Source organism: Callorhinus ursinus, unplaced genomic scaffold (assembly GCF_003265705.2).
Source record: "Callorhinus ursinus isolate GAN/ISIS: 27379988/994484 unplaced genomic scaffold, GSC_fseal_2.0 scaffold26, whole genome shotgun sequence".
Lineage (NCBI taxonomy): Eukaryota > Metazoa > Chordata > Mammalia > Carnivora > Otariidae > Callorhinus > Callorhinus ursinus.
The window spans coordinates 18,050,471-18,066,913 of NW_027397088.1; the positions used below are offsets into that span (position 1 = coordinate 18,050,471).

At 43.0% G+C, this 16,443-nt stretch overlaps 1 long non-coding RNA gene across 1 annotated transcript in view; it reads left to right on the forward strand.

The window, feature by feature from the left end:
- The first annotated feature begins 2,147 nt into the window (after positions 1-2,147).
- LOC141370101 (uncharacterized) overlaps positions 2,148-16,443 on the forward strand; it is a 52,133-nt gene continuing 37,837 nt past the window's right edge. Inside the window, exon 1 of the long non-coding RNA XR_012373843.1 lies at positions 2,148-2,285. This is a non-coding gene — a long non-coding RNA (uncharacterized lncRNA). The remainder of the gene's footprint in view (positions 2,286-16,443) is intronic.

Sequence of the window (16,443 nt, forward strand, 5' to 3'; positions counted from 1 at the left end):
TGTGTCAAATTCTCCTTTATTCTACCAGTCAGTTACAAATCCAACATGCTTTCTATCCTTGAACTGTGTGAGTTACTGTATAATAAAAAGTTTCATAAACAACATTTTCTATCTCTAATGTCCGTTTACCTCCGTTGTTTCTCATTGCTTACCAGCGCGGACTCCCACGAGTCCCTTCAGGAAACGTTTGTCTCTCTAGGGACTTGTCATAGGACTGAACTTAGATGCCTCAAAGGCATGAGGATCTGTATCGTGGTAGTCACTGAGCATGTGGTCCTTCTAGAGCTCTTCTCCAAGTCCCTCAAATCCCTACCCCCCACCCTCAACTGTTCTCTGCTTGCAGCCCATAGTCTTTCTCAAGCAAAAAGCTGATCTCATTGTGACCTTGCTTGTAACATTTCAGTGCCTCCCTGTTGTCTGTGGAATCAAATGCAATTTGAAAAATATGGCCTAGCGGACTCTACACGATCTCGCCTCTGCTTACCTCTAGCTGTGTCTCCATTCTTCCTGCCAACCGCGGGCACTCCCTCCTCCAAAAAGGAATCCAACAGCCATAAGGAGCTTCTTGAAATTCATTGAATTGCCATGTACGTTCTTACCTTTGGCTTTCTGTCCACGCTCTCCCCTTACTAGGAAACTCTCCTCCTACTCTCCTGTCCCTGGCCAAGTTACAGTCACTCTTCAGGTCTCAGCTTAAAAGCCACTTCCTCTGGGCTTCCTGTATACTGCCCTGCTTGTGCGCCACCCGCCATCAGAGCATCTGCTTTTATTTATTTATTTTTTAAGATTTTATTTGAGAGAGAGAGAGACTGAGAGGGAGAGAGAGAGAGAGAGCATGAGCAGGGGGAGTGGGAGAGGGAGAAGAGGGCTCCCCGCGGAGCAGGGAGCCCGATGCCGGGCTCGATCCCAGGACCCCGGGATCATGACTTGAGCCAAAGGCAGACGCTTAATGACTGAGCCACCCAGGTGTCCCAGAGCATCTGCTTTTAACAGCCTGTTCACGTGTGTATCCCTCTGTTCACTTCCGAGGTTAGGGATGTTGCCTTTCCTGTTAACTCTTCTACCCCTAGCGCCCAGCAGTATCTCGAATTAGCAAGCATTTGATAAATATTGGCAGAATAAATACAAGGGTCAGAGTCTCTTTAACAGCTATTTGCATTTTCCAGGCTCTGTTACAAACTAGTTGTTTCTTAAGGTAACTCCTAGCCTCATTGAAGTTATCACTGGCATGACTGACTATGAATACACCGCCTCTAACCTACTCCATAAATATACATCATATTGATAGGTAAATGAATGAATGAACACATGGAGTGCCATTTAACAAATCACCGTCCACATTCCCAGTAGCGATTATGTCCCTCCGAGCCCCCGCATATCGATGACACAGTGATGTTTTCACAGATGCCTTCTCGTGGTTCTTATCTTTTGTGTTATTCGGTATGCTCTGCCCAGTGCTAGTTTGTCGGCCTTCGAACTCTGAATACATCCACCGGCTCCTTCCCAGAATTTTGGTTTCAGGAGTGTCTCTCGTCCTGAGAAACGGAGGCTGCAGACGTGCTCAGTAACCACAGCCAGGTGTCATTAACTGCCCTCGCCTAAACTTGGGCCCTAACAGGTGGCAGGTATCAACAGTGCTGGCAAGTGACCTGCCCTGTCTTGTACAGCTGAACATAACCTTCTCAAGGCCAATCTAAAGTCCCGGCAACCCAAGTTTAAATAGTGGAGACGTCTACATTTTTAAAACAGTAAAATGGAAGGCGTTCTTTTGGAAAAATTAAAACGACTGGCCGGAGATCCTCAGAGCACAAGCTCCACGAATATCAAGCGTTCAGTGATGTTGTGGGGGGGATGGAGGCAGGGACGATTGGAAATGGAGCCTCCCTTGAACCTCATTGGGTAGATCCAAGATTTTAAAAGGGTTTTTCTGAAATCGCCCGTCCCAGAATTTCCAGGACCACCATCGCTGCCCCTTAAGAGCGCGTTTTCTGGGGGAGGTGTGTGCGCGCACGCGCTTGGGGAGGGAAGGCTCGGGAGAGGGGCCACCGCTCTCCGGAATAAACAGCAGGGGGAGAAGGGGAGCGCGGCGGAGGGCGACCGGAGGGGGGAAGAGCGGGCGGGCGCCGGGGGCGAGGGCCGGAGGAGGGGGCCCGGGGCGCGCGGGGCGCGCGGGGCGGCGGGTAGCTAGGAGACCCGCACGCCGCTGATACTTGAAGCGCTGCCCGGAGGAGCTGACGGCGGCCGCTCCCTGTGTCCCTGCTCGGGACTCGGACCTCGCGCGCAAGGTAAGCAGGGGCGCGGGGTGCGCCCTGGTCCGAGCCCTGCCCGGCCAGCCGCACCAGGTGCCGGTTCGGCCTCCGTCGCTCGCGCCGCCGCCCGGCCCCACGGGTCTCCTGCGCGCCGGGCGAGCCCCGGGCCGGGGCGGGGGGGTGCGGGCGGCGGGGACCCCGACCCTCTGCCAGCTGTGCTGTTACCCCGCGGCCCGCCGGACCCCCGTCTCCTCGCCCCCCTCCCCCCTCTGTTGTCCCTCTTCCCCCCGCTCCCGGCAGCCCCCGAAACCCCGCGATCGGGCTCGAGGGGAGAGGGTGGGAGGGCAGGCGGGAGGTCTTACCCCCTCTCCAGGTGTGTGGCGCAAGCACCCGCGCACCGTTCTCCCCTAGACTCCGCAGTAATTTCGAGCTTGGAATATCACAGCTGCGCTCCTTCCAAAACATACCCCCCACTCTGTTTCTCCCCTAACTTTGAGGGGGGTGATAATAACCGTTGGTCAAAGTAGGTGTGCCGTCTTATCTTTCCCTTCTGCACCGAACAATAGGTTGAGGCTCTTTGGTTTTTTTTTTTTTCCCCCCTGAAAATTAAATACTGTGATGAGTTTACTAGGTTTTCTGGGCGACTGCGGTGTTACTAGAACTTTATCACACCTAAAGCAGTAGCTGCCACTCCAGCGCTCAGACACCGATTCAGAAACCGGGGCGGGGGGAGGGCGGTGTGCACCCGCAGGCTTCTGTGTCTGCGATGTGCCCTCCCCCCATAATCTCTTCGAAGTATCTTAAAGGTCCGCAGAGGAGGGAGACGGGACTCCAACTCTTAAGGCTGATTTCTTTCCAGTTGATGAATTTGGTGGGGTGGTTGGTTATGAGTTGGCAATTTTGGGAAGGGAGGGTTAACGTTGATTTGAAACTCAAATAGAAGGTGGAGAGAAATAGCATACTTCTAAGAGCCCTCGTTAAAGAGTTAGCTTTTAAACATCAATTTTTTTTTTCCAATGTAAGAGTTCCTTCAAAAGTATGCTGGCGATTAGAAAGGACTGAGGCCTATTCCCCTGGAAATCAGAAAATCTTCCCTCACTGTGTTTGCATCAATGATGGCTGGCAACTCTACATGTTGGTTACTTTGAAGCCGAAAATCCAAATGCGCTATATCTCTAGGAACCAGAAGGAAGAATTATCATATAAATTAATTTAGATTCTGTTCACATTCCTAATTATTTGAACCAAGCTCTTCTACCCTGAAATGGTTAAGGGCGTCTGTAAATTTTTTTTTTTTTTAATTTTATTTATTTGACCGAGAGAGACACAGCAAGAGAGGGAACACAAGCAGGGGGAGAGGGAGAGGGGCTCGATCCCAGGACTCTGGGATCATGACCTGAGCTGAAGGCAGACGCTTAACGGCTGAGCCACCCAGGCGCCCCAAGAGCGTCTGCACATTATGTTGTACTTGAATTTACACAGATACTAAATGTTTCTCCGTCTTGCTCTTTGTCCTAGATGTACTTCTGCTGCTTTTCATATATATGTGTATCTGAACTGTTCTAAGTGCCTACCAAACTCTCAGAGTAACTACCAGGGTAAAGAAATATTTTTATTTTATCTGTCTTTGGAAAATTGAGGTAAAGGACTCATTAAAAAAAAATACTGTTCAGTAGGTATCATATTAAATCATACCACTTTTTATGAAATGAGATGCTCATTATGAAATAGGAATGGTATTTGGTACCTGCTTTCAAGGATATTAAGGACAAGTAGGAGACTGTAAAGCATTTTGAACTTTTAAGAAAAGAGTCACCGTCTAGGTATTGAGCCAATATGATTGTTTTCCTGGCAAACTTTTTCTCCTTTCTAAAATTAACTTTCCCCTAGGAAAAAGAGTGCAGATGCACACGATTCAGCCAACCAAGTCGAGAAAGTACTGTTTGAATTTTAAAAGTGACCTTAATTCATCCCTATAGATCTAGTGTTTGCAGCCTCTGCCACAAAATATGCAGAAATATTCATTGTTTGCTGACCTTTTCAAAGCATTGGCTTAATGAGGGGTGTTATAGATAATATTATGTTATGAATTTTGTTGGCTTAGGCAAAGCTATTATCATTATTTTCTTAAGGTTTTTGTATAGATGTGTGTACACTGGGTCTGGGACTTACATAATTATGTGTGTGTGTGTGTGTGTGTGTGTGTGTGTGTATATATATATATATATATATATGTAACACATGTTTTTAATAGCAACAAAACCCCCACAATATTTTTCTCTGTGGCAGGATACTGTAAGCATTAGGTTTTGATTACTTTTTCATGGAAATTTTAATATGACAGAACTAAAAACTTCAAGGAAATAATTCCATAAAGATCTATTTGGAACTGAAGGCCTTTTTAATAAAAGATATTTGGAGCCCTCAGCTGTGTGCTTAGCATACGTGGAGCAGTCCTTTGTGAGCGAGTAAGGGTGGTAGATCCAAGTCTGGCAGCTCAGACTGTGGATGATTAGACCCTGCCACTCTTTTTCAGACCTTTAATTTGGTCTGTAACTTGATGCTTCACTGATCCCCACACTCTCCCTGCCACACCAGCTCACAGAGAAATTGCTGGTGCTCTGGATCGAATTTTTTTTCCCCCTCCCATCAATTAGAACATGTTTGCATTGGTTGCAGAATGCAGTTACATTTTTAGCACAGTATTCTAAAAAATACCTTTAGCTGCAAAGAGGGTAGCCTCAGTGTAGCCTCCATCACAGACTGCCTTATTTAATCAGGTTATATTAATTTCCACCCTACTGATAAAGACAAGAAGTGCCCTAAGAAGGATGAGTATATAGAGAGAAGAGTAGGGTGGTGGGGCACATACTAGGGACTGACTAAATCACTCTATCATTCAGGAATGGTTAGCCCTCAGAACGTTCCTTAGAGATTGCAATCTGAAATAATGGAAGCAATCATTGGAGTTTCTAGCCTTCAAAAGCCTACTTAATTAAGGCTTGAATTTTGGAAGTCCAACTTCTTGATGTCTGTGACTTTCAAGATCTTTTGTCTTAAAGATCTATCTTCCCAAGATCCTAGTGTTGAGATCTTTTTCTTTTGTCACTTATAAAAGAATTTGTCCTGATATGTAGGCACCAGTCTTAAGAAACCGTATAGACTCTATGGAAGTATTCTTGTCAATGGTACGTCTCACTGCCAATTATTTATTGAGATGCTTTACATACATTAAAAAAACCTTCACAGCCTTCAGAAGTAGCCATTATTGTCCCCTTTATATAATCTGTGATTCAGAGAAGTTAAGCATCTTGACCAATGACACATACATCACTCTCGATACCCCACACCACTTCCCTAATGAGTGTAAGCTATTGACTGAATCTGTAGATGGTAGGATGCTCATTTGGGGATATCTGACAAATACCCTAATTCGGAAAATATTTTATAAAGTCTTCACATCTGTTTAATGTTTCAGTTTAGGTGTATTCAGTGTGGGGAGCTCGACATTCTTACATTGGTCTAATGATTAAAGACAATTTAAATTATGTGTTCCAAAGTGGAATTAATCGTCAACAATCAATAATCAGGATGTCTTTAAAAATACATTTTCTTTGTAATTTCATGAAATTTTGGTGATTTGCAAGACATCTATAATATGACCAATTTGCCACGTGTTCATTGCTGTCCGCAAGCAATTCTCTGTTGTATAGCACCATTTCCTTCAAGGCTTTTTAGAAATTTTGCCTTCCTGTGTCAGCCTGCCAGAGCAGTTATATTTTAAATTATGTATTCCTTTATTAAATTTACTTTCTTTTTTTATATTATCCTTCTTCATATTATCGTTACGATGGTATATTTGTTTGGCTTTGAAACTGTGTATGTAATTAGGCTATATTTCTGTGATTATCATAGCAAGATAGCGAAGGGAAACTTACAAAATATTGTAAAGATGAGCATCAGTCTGATAGGGTTGAGAGTCATTGCCCTACAAAGAACATTTCTTACTGAATCTGATATAAATATAACTGTTGAGCAGTAAAATTTTACCTTTAGTTTCATGAATCTATATATTTTAATAGGCTTCTTTTGGCTTTTGTTATTTATTCTACTGGATTAACATTTAGCTTTACCAAAAAGTTTTTGTTTATTTGTTTATTTATTTTTACAGTGGGCTCTATGCCCAACGTGGGGCTTGAACTCAGGACCCTGAGATTAAGAGTTGCAGGCTCTACTGGCTGAGCTAGCCAGGCACCCCTTGTAGTTTCATCCTCAAGCTTCTATCCCAGGAGAGTCTTTGTGCCTGTAGAATTCTTTCCCCTTGGCTACCAGGCTTCCTCTGCAGTCATATCCCCGAAAGCTGAGGCTGTTCTCTGAATTAGGGGGTTCGTAGAAAACCTCTGCAAACCGTTGGAAGGCCCTGCTGCTGGACCCAGTACCTACAGCAGCTGCGCCTTGCCTCTCTGCTCTTGACACAGCCCAGCTTCAGGATCTGTAGTTTGGGAAGGTTGCAATGAGCAACTCAGGCAGAGTGTGTAGCCCCCTCCTCACCCTGCCGCCTCTTCACATATAGAAGGGCCTCGTGAAGTTTTGCTTGAAGTTTTCAAAGAAGTTCTTGTAACTTAATGCTTCTTTCCCATCATACTTAATTAGTGCAGACTCTTCTTTCTTTTTGAAATCCTACTCTCCATTAGCATACTTTGGTATTATATCACTGTTTTCTGGGAAACCGTGTGAGCAGAAAGACGTAAGAGTGTTTGGAATATTGTATATAAATATATTTAAGTTTGCATGTAGGCTTATTGAAAAAGGCCAAGGAGCAGATCAGACAATGGAACTAATTTTACATTTTGGTTTTGGAAAACAACGAGGAGTATAGAGATGACTATCGGAATCATCTCTGATCTCACTACCCAGAGATAACCACATCTAACATTTTGGCATAACTTTTCTGGCTTTTAACTATGCATGTGAGTATATATGCATATATGAATGTTGTTACAGAATTAAGATTTTTTCTATGCATTTTTTTTTTTAATTAACAGTGTAAGAATTGCCCATGCTATTCAACATTTTTTTTTTAAGATTTTTATTTATTTGACAGAGAGAGACACAGCGAGAGAGGGAACACCAGCAGGGGGAGTAGGAGAGGGAGAAGCAGGCCTCCCGCTGAGCAGGGAGCCCGATGCGGGACTCGATCCCAGGACCCCGGGATCATGACCTGAGCCAAGGGCAGACACTTAACGACTGAGCCACCCAGGCGCCCAATTCAACATTTTTTCTTTAGCTATCTGCACTACATTGTATTTGCTCATTCTTCTTCTGATAGATCATATCTTTAAAAAATTCCAACTATTGCTGCCTTTAAGGTTTTTTCTTGTTTTTTAATATAGACATGAGCTCGTTTTCCCTAATCAATGCCAGGAAAAAATGATATTTAACAGCTTTCTTTCTGTAAGGTGAGAAATTGGACACATTTACTATTTCTCTTTCTCTGTCTCCTCCATGTCCTGGTTTTTTGTTGATAAAATCTAGTGAGATAATCTAGGGTTATTAAAATCAAATGCTGAAATAATTTATTATTTTTTTTTTGTTTAAAGAATTACTTTTAACATTTTCTTTAAGGTTTATACCCATATTGACCAAATTTGTTTAGTCTTAACTCTGTTTAAGTCATTCTACTGCTTATACCTGGTTAATGATATTACAGTTCCTTGATCCTTAAATTCATACCATAACAAATCCAAGTATATATTCAAGTAAATTTTGTAGGCCATGTGTAGCTGAGGATGTTTTTAAGAAATTGCTTTCAGAAAGCCTTGCACAAATGAGATTACTTTCTGTTTTTCTTGCTTTATATAAAATGTGAGGGTCACAGTCCTTATCTCAAAGCTCTCTAGATATGGCTTGATTGAATTCTAGCAATGAGAGTGGCAGAAGAGAAGTCTGAGGTCTTTTTGATTGCTATTCTTTTGTAGGTAATCAGTTTTTCTGTCTGTCTGTCTGTTTTTCTGTCTGCTTAAAGCGTTTTCATTTCTCTAATACTAAAAAAAATTTTTTTTTTTAACCAGACTATATCATGATGATAGTCTATTTTATTTTTTCCTGGTACTCTCTGAGTAGTATTGATTTGAAGACTTAATATCTATTTTTCATCTCAGTATTCAATTCTTCTGATGATTTCTTTACTGATATCTTTCTTTTTGGAATTATGCATACATTTATGCGTTCATCTCCCATATCTCATGTTCGTTTAATAAATGTAATCTTTTTGCCTTTTCTCTGAACATTGGCAGAATTTCTCAAGCCTATCATCTACTCTGTTGAGATTTTCAGTTATTTCCCTTATGTTACTGTTATTTCCCATATTGCAACTTTTGACTTGGCAATGATATTTTCGGTTGTCTGTCCAAATCTCAGATCCTTCCTGCTTTGTGATTACCTACCTTGGCTTCATAGCTATGATGCCCTTTTGCTTCTTAAGGAGTCCACCACATAGAAGATCCATCCAAGTTTCAACTGTACAGCAACTTTATTTACATACCATTTAGGGTAATTCCTTAGAAGAGTCTCTTTTGAAATACAGTCTTTTCATATACCTAGTATTTTCTGTCTGCTTTCTCTGCCTTGGAGAAGTAATCTCTACTGGTTGAGAATCAGGAGTTAAGATGGAGCCCTGTACCTATGGTGTGGAGCCCTGGCTGATTCCATGGTTGGCGAAAAAAGAAGAAGGTTGACATGTGCTGTGATTTACTTTACCACTTCAGAGAGAAGGGAGGGAGCAAGACACTGATGGTATGAAGGGAAAGAACTTTGGCTCTTCACAATTTTTTTTTTTTTTATTACACAATGCCTGAACTTCATTAATATAGAAACCTTTGGAAACGCCTGGCTGGCTCAGTAAGTAGAGCAGCAACTCTTGATCTTGGGGTCATGAGTTCAAGCCTCATGTTGAGTGTAGAGATTACTTAAAAAAAAGATAGAAACCTTTGTCTCAGTTTTCAACCACTTTTATACATTACCTTGTTTTATCCTTAAAATAATTGTTTTTGAGTTCAAAGGCCATGGCCTTTGGGTTCTGAAGATTGTGGGTTGAATACATTCCTTAACACTAGCAACAGAAGCTTTGCAAATGACTTTAATGTTTCTAACTTCATTTCTTCACCTGGAAGAAGTAATGTTTACCTCATAGAATGGTACAGGTTACAGGGGATAATTATATAGGAATTGTCAGAACATAGTTTGTGGTAGAAGACATGGATGCGATGGCCCCAGGAGAGCCTGGAGCAGGAAGAAACCTTCAACAGCCCTGAGGGCACAGAGGAAAAGCCAACAGAGGAGATGAGCAGGGGGGCGCCTGGGTGGCAGTGTCCGTTAAGCATCCGACTCTTGGTTTCGGCTCAGCTCCTGATCTCAGGGTCCTGGGATCGAGCCCCAAGTCAGGCTCCACGCTTGGCTTGAGTCTGTTTGAGTCTTCTTGAGATTCTCTCTCTCTCTCTGCCCCTCCTGCTTGTGCTTGTTCTCTCTCTTTCTCTAAAATAAATAAAGAAAAATCTTTAAAAAAAAAAAGGAATTTAGAAATTTCAGGTGGAAATTTCTCTCATTTGCGGTATGAGCATTGGGTTTGGCAGTTGGTTAGAGTGGTTAGAGTGACCTCAGCCACAGACCCTTTGAGTAGAGAGGTGCAGTAGGAGGACAGCAGTGGAATGATTAACAAGTGTAGGGAGGAAGATAGGAAGTGTAAACAGCCAATGAAAACATGCTTCTCCCTTAAAGGAAAGGGAAGAGATAGGAAAGGAGAGAGAGGATTCAGTAGCTAGATGGATACTCAAGATTGCAGATTACGATCTGAAGGAATAGCAAAATTTCAGAAGAAAAAAATATGAAAGTTTGCCAAGTAAATTTTTTTTCAAGTAAGGGCATTAAAACTACTACCATCTGATACCAACTTATTTCCTAAAAGAAAGAAAATATTGACATGAAAAAATTGAATAAATGTAGCTTTATGAGAAAGTCAGTATCTCAGATGGTACAGTTTTTTTTTTTTTTCAGATTTTATTTATTTATCTGACAGAGACACAGCGAGAGAGGGAACCACAAGCAGGGGGAGTGGGAGAGGGAGAAGCAGGCTTCCTGCTGAGCAGGGAGCCCGATGCGGGGCTCGATCCCAGGACCCTGGGATCATGACCTGAGCCGAAGGCAGACGCTTAACGACTGAGCCGCCCAGGTGTCCCTGGTACAGTTTTTCTTTTCCCATCCAAGACTTACTTTTCCCCCCTGGGTTCAAGATTCCATCTCTTCTTCTCCTTTAGAAATCTGGCGTTACTCACGGTCTTCTCTCTCAACTGTTTTCAGTCTCTTCTTCTCTATTGACTCTTTTCCATGATCATATAAGCACGTCCCACTCCATCTTAAAACAAACGTAGGTAAGAGGTAATGAGGACCCACATGGAAATAGTTGCGGGGGGTTGGGTGGAGCGGCTAGATAGGAGGGAGGATTATAAATAGCATTAATAGGCCTTGGTGACTGATTGGAGGTGGCGGGTGGGAGAGAGGGAGGACCCTAGGCTAACTCCCAGGGTGGCAACACTACCTGGTGCTGTCATGGACTCCGTCCAGTGTACAAGTGGGCTGTTCAAGCTGGGAACTCTGTCTTTTACTCTTGCTTCGTACACACTCCAGCTAGTCCCCTCCTCACTTCAGCCATTGTCTTCTTAAGCTTTGTGGGCTGGTGCCTACACCTTGCTTTCTGCAATTATTTAACTCTTGGGAGTTCAAACCCTGCGTGCAGGAATTTGTGAGCTAACAGATTACGTGTATTTTCTACTGGAAGAAAGTAAAAATGAACCAAATGATAGAAATATGAGTCCGCATGTCAAGGTGAAACCTTTTGAGTTTTCGGTTTTAGCTGTGACTCAAGACGGTGAAGGCCATATTCCAAAGTCAGGTGTAAGACCACAGTGCCGAGCTGGAAGAGGAAGCACAGGAAAATCAGCTTACCGTTGTTTGTGGTTAGCTCATTGGCCACTTCCAGCTGATGCAACAGGCTGGAGAGGCTAAGAAAATAATGATTAGAAGATCATTTTTAGAGAGACGTTAGTGGGTTTGAGTCCCCACTCCTGGCCACTTTGAGAGAGGGGTGTGAGGTTGTATCTGTTTCACTCAAGTCTAGAGAACAGGGTTTTGTGCAGGCCATTTGGAATGTTTAATGATTGAGGGTGTAGTAGATGAGAGATTGGTGCCTGAGAAATCTAAAGGAAGGAGGCTGGCTAGCTCGTCTACTGGTAGATCAACAGAGCATTGTGCCATAATTTGGGAGAGCATGGACTGCAGGGTTGTTCCCCAAGGACCAAAGGTAGCCTGTACTGGAGAGTTAGCTACTTACTCTGGGGTCATTTCAGGTCATGTGCAAGAGGGCCACCTGGACCCCAGCAGGTAAACTGCAGAAAGAGCTATAAGTAACCACGTGCACCAGGGGATCTGCAGGTGATGGGGGTAGAGTTGAGGTTCTCTATCTCTTGACCCCCATTCCCCTCATCACCATCCCCAACCCTTGCTCAAGAGGAAAAAGTAAGCTTTAAATACCACCAAGCTCCTAGATCACCAGCATTAGATTGTTAGTCAAGGGAGAATTTTCCTGCTGCCTCTTCCCCCTGCCCACTCCCCATCTCATCCCTCCTTTGATATCAGGAAGTGGCATAACCTATGTTAGCAATCTGGCCAAAGAGAGAGGACTCTTTCCCTGTCCACCTTTCCCAGTACAAGGGGCAGTTGTTCAGTAAAGGAGTTCAGTAGGTCATAGCCGAAGGAAGAAGGGTAACTTTCCGCGAAGTTGGAAGTTTGAGTGCTGTATTAATGGGACACATTAGTTATAGGATGGCAGTCGATTTGGGGGATTTAGAGTGACTCCAGTGTCCTCATGATTTAAGAGGAGCTGAAAAAGTCATGACAATTGTCCTGAATTTCACCCAAGGACAAGGGAAGAACAAGTCACACATAGTAAAAGGGGCGATGGAGAAAACAGATAAAGTCATTTTCTGATGCGATCCCATGAGTCCTGTTTGTTTGCTGCCCTGGTCGTACAGATGAAACCATCTGCAGTTTTTCAGTGGTCCAAAATTGACAAGAGAATGGAAGGAGAGCGTGGGTTCTTCCAGGAATTAAACAGAAATGTCATGATAACTATTTTCATTTCTTAAAAGGACGCTAGGAGAATTTTAATCAGTCAATTAAAATATGCATCAGGTAATTTAAGAATAAGGTTTGCAGTCTGTTCCACAGCTGGGGAAATGATCTGAGATACTGCCTTTCTGAAATAGGTCCATAAGACATTTTCTCCCTTCTGTTTCCAAAGAATCACAGAAGCCATAAATGGCTAAGATTAATTGTTCACCATTTGTATTCTGCCATTGATCAATTAAAAAACAAAACAAAACATGTGTTCCTGTAAAACAATAAAGATGATGCCCATAAGCCAATACACTCTAGAATAAACAAAAATGCTAATGGATTTCTCTTTTCTGCTTTTGGGAATTTTAAAAGGGCTTTAAACTATTAGCTTCCATATTATCTTCCCAGAATTTGCGAAGTTATTCAGTCAAAGTCTTTAATGGTAAAGGAGTGACAAGGGAACAATCTAAATGATGTTTCTATTAATGTGTTCCTAAAAGTGGAAAAGACAACTTGAGAAATACGTATGAGTCACCCATGAAGTATTTACACTGACCGAGAACAAGGGCAGTTTATTCCATAGAAGTGGAATTTTGGATCCAGAAGTAGGATATTAGATTGACCCGAATAGATGGAAGAAAAGTGGTGACTTGGCATAGGGATATGAGTCATTCTGCTCTGGGTCTAGAGGAAACCCAGCTGTGCCCTTAAGGATCCTGAGGGTGATGCCACATGGTTCGAGTGCTCTGCTAAATGCTCCAAGCAGTTCCTTTCGCCCAAGGGGAGGAGCAGAGAGCTCGAGGCCGTATATGACCTGGGACATATTACTTCTCAAGATGTCTCCCAAGATCTTTGCACCCCCCCTGCCCCCCGTAAACCCCTTCCCTTGAGCGTGGCTGGAGCCTGGGAGGATAAAATGTTACTCCCATGGTTTTGTTCCATTACCCTCATTATCAAGACTGGAGAGAGCCTGGAAGTGTTGAGTTGCTATATTGTACACCTGAAACGAATATAACACTGTTAACGATACTGGAATTTAAAAAAAGGGGGGGGATGCCTGTGTGGCTCAGGTCATGATCCCAGGGTCCTGGGATCGAGTCCCGCATCAGGCTCCTTGCTCGGCGGGGAGCCTGCTTCTTCCTCTGCCTCTTCCCCTGCTTGTGCTCTCTCTCTCTGTCAAATAAATGAATAAAAGCTTAAAAAAAAAAAGATGAGAGAGATTCACCTGCTGGCTTTGAAGAATCATGTTGCCACGTTGTGAGAGGCCACGTGACTAGGACTCTGGAGAAGCCACTGAGTTTGTGGTGAGCTGTTTCATGGCTATGGCAAACTGACATATCCCCCCATTTTCTCGAGTCTGTACTCTTGGCATGATGACAAGCATATGCTGGATATTTTTATTCTAGCCTCATGTCTCTCAATGTCCTCTATTGTGCATTAAACTTCTCTGTTTGTGTCCTGGGCTTTCTTCAGCTTTATCTTGAATTTCACCGATTCTCTCTTCAGCTGGCTGCATGGATTGGCTCTTGCTTTAATAATACAAGGGCACAAACAACCTGCAAACCTCAGTGGTTTGCAACAGGTGTCTCTTTCTTGCTCACACTGCACATCAGGGCCTGCAGGTCAGATGTACTGTCTTTGCTCCAGGTGGCAGGTCAAGTTCAGCCAAGCCTGTGGTGAGATCCAGGCTGGCGTAGGAGAGCAGCCATCTGAGGTGTGAGGTTCTTGTGTGCAAGAGGGCTGGGGGGCTTGCCCTGCTTCCGAAAACTTCTGCTCACAGCTGGTGTGGAGTCCCTTCACGCCATTGACCAAATCAAGTCAGTGGCCAAGCCCATGACTGAGATGGAGAACCAGACCCCTTCCCCAAGGGAAGACGAGAAGAAAAATTTTAAACAATACAACATATGAAAATGGCCTACTTTTGTTTTTCCATTAACCATATTTTAAATTCTAGATGTCTACGTGACTCTTTTTGAATCTTGGTCTTTTACTTCCTGATAATCTTATTCTTGACTTACCTGTTCTATTCCAGCCTTTATCTTGTCAAACATTTTAAAAACATTACAATTGTTTTTTTTTAAGATTTTATTTATTTGCAAGAGAGAGAATGAGAGACAGAGAGCATGAGAGGGAGGAGGGTCAGAGGGAGAAGCAGACTCCCTGCTGAGCAGGAAGCCCGATGCGGGACTCGATCCCGGGACTCCAGGATCATGACCTGAGCCAAAGGCAGTCGCCCAACCAACTGAGCCACCCAGGCGCCCAAAACATTACAATTCTTAGAGTGCCTTGTTACCTGTAACTTTGGTGGAGTAAATTCTCCTTTTTGATTCATCTGCTAATTTCTCTCTCTCATCGTGGTTTGCTTGTTCATGTGCCTTATCATCTTTGTGAGTTCACCATGTGAGTTACATGCACCCTGGCTTGTTATGTTTCTTTTGTTGAGGTCTGCATGCTTCCTCAGTTTGGGATCTGGTTTCCAATCCTGTGTCATTAGAGTTCATTTGAATTCCTTTCTGTGCTTTGAGCAGGCTAAAGTCTCTGATTTCTTGCTGCTGACTCCTTTCCGCATGTATAGACCAGAGCCAGTGGCCTGCTTTTGTACTGCTTTTCTCCTGAGAGGAGAGAGTTTTTCTAGTCTTCCACCCTCCTGACTTTATGCGAGGGGCTTCATTCCAGTTCCATGCAGCCTGATGCTCCAAGGTATCTGTTCTCGTATTCCTCCTTTGTCTTCAATTCTTAATCACCCTTGTGGGGTTTGAGTTTCTTTTTTGTTTCTGGGAGATTTCCCTGTCTTGCTTTCTGCCCAGCTATACATTTAAAAATAATTTGTTATATTTTATCTAAAGCTTATACGGGTTAGCAGAGAAGGCTGTGGGATGGGGTGGCCAGGGTGGAGATGGACTGGGCTTCCCAAGTCACCTTGGCATGCCTTATTGACTGGTCCTTAACACTCATTTTGTGATTCCCCACTCCCCCAAATTCCATTTTACTTTTGATTGGAATTACATTGATCTGTAGATTAATTTAGAGAGAATTTATGTATTTACAAGGCCTTTCATGTATGAATCTGGCTTATGTCTCACCATTCACTTTATCCTTCTCTTTAATGTCCTACTGAAATCGTGCAAATAAAAAATCAGTATTATATACCTATTATTAAATCTAGTTCCAGATTTTATACTTTATTCCTAGGTATTATTCCTGGCTTGCTGAATAACCACAAACGAATTATCTAATCATTATAGTTTTATTTTGGCTTGAACTGTTTAGTTGCTATTATTTAACTCAATTGCTTAGTGAATATAAAGTAACAAACCTATGAAATAATTCAGTTGAACATTTTCCTTTATGAGTTTGGTCTCAATATAGTAGAGGCCAGAGATTGTAAATATGCATTTATCAAAATTACTCAAAATACATAGAAGCAAAGCTTTTTGAAATATAAGTAAAAAATAGAAACGACTAGCAGTCCTCTAAATTAATATGTATGGCTTTGTTACTTGATGCATGCCAGGATGGGGATATGTAAAACCACTGACTGAGAGAAGGGAATTTTGGAGTCTAGGCCTGTTGCTAGACTGGAGAGCTTGGCTTTAGGCAACAGACAGTAAGGGAGCGGGGGTGGGGGTGGGGGTTCTGTAGTGCTAGGATATGGTAAAAGGCAGCTCAGACACAAAAGAAATGTTACGTCCCTGAAGACGCCTCCTAGAGCCATTAGTACAAATTCAGGATGGTACCCTCTGTGGACAGCAGAGTAACTGTCTACCCAGGTTTCAATGACCCTCAGTTTTAAAGGATTTTACAAAATTGTTATGAAGATTTATTATTTCTTTCAATTAAAAAAGAGATGTATGGCACCGCCTGTCAGGATAGAAGAACCTAAGGAGGCTCCCCCAAATCAATCCAGACTAAGTGGGCAAACCTTAAAATATATTGGGGATTTCTGGGCTGCAATATTCTCTCTCTTATTTCTAGCTCTTCTGGTATGCTTAGAGAGCCCCCTATATTAAAATTTGTTCATTTT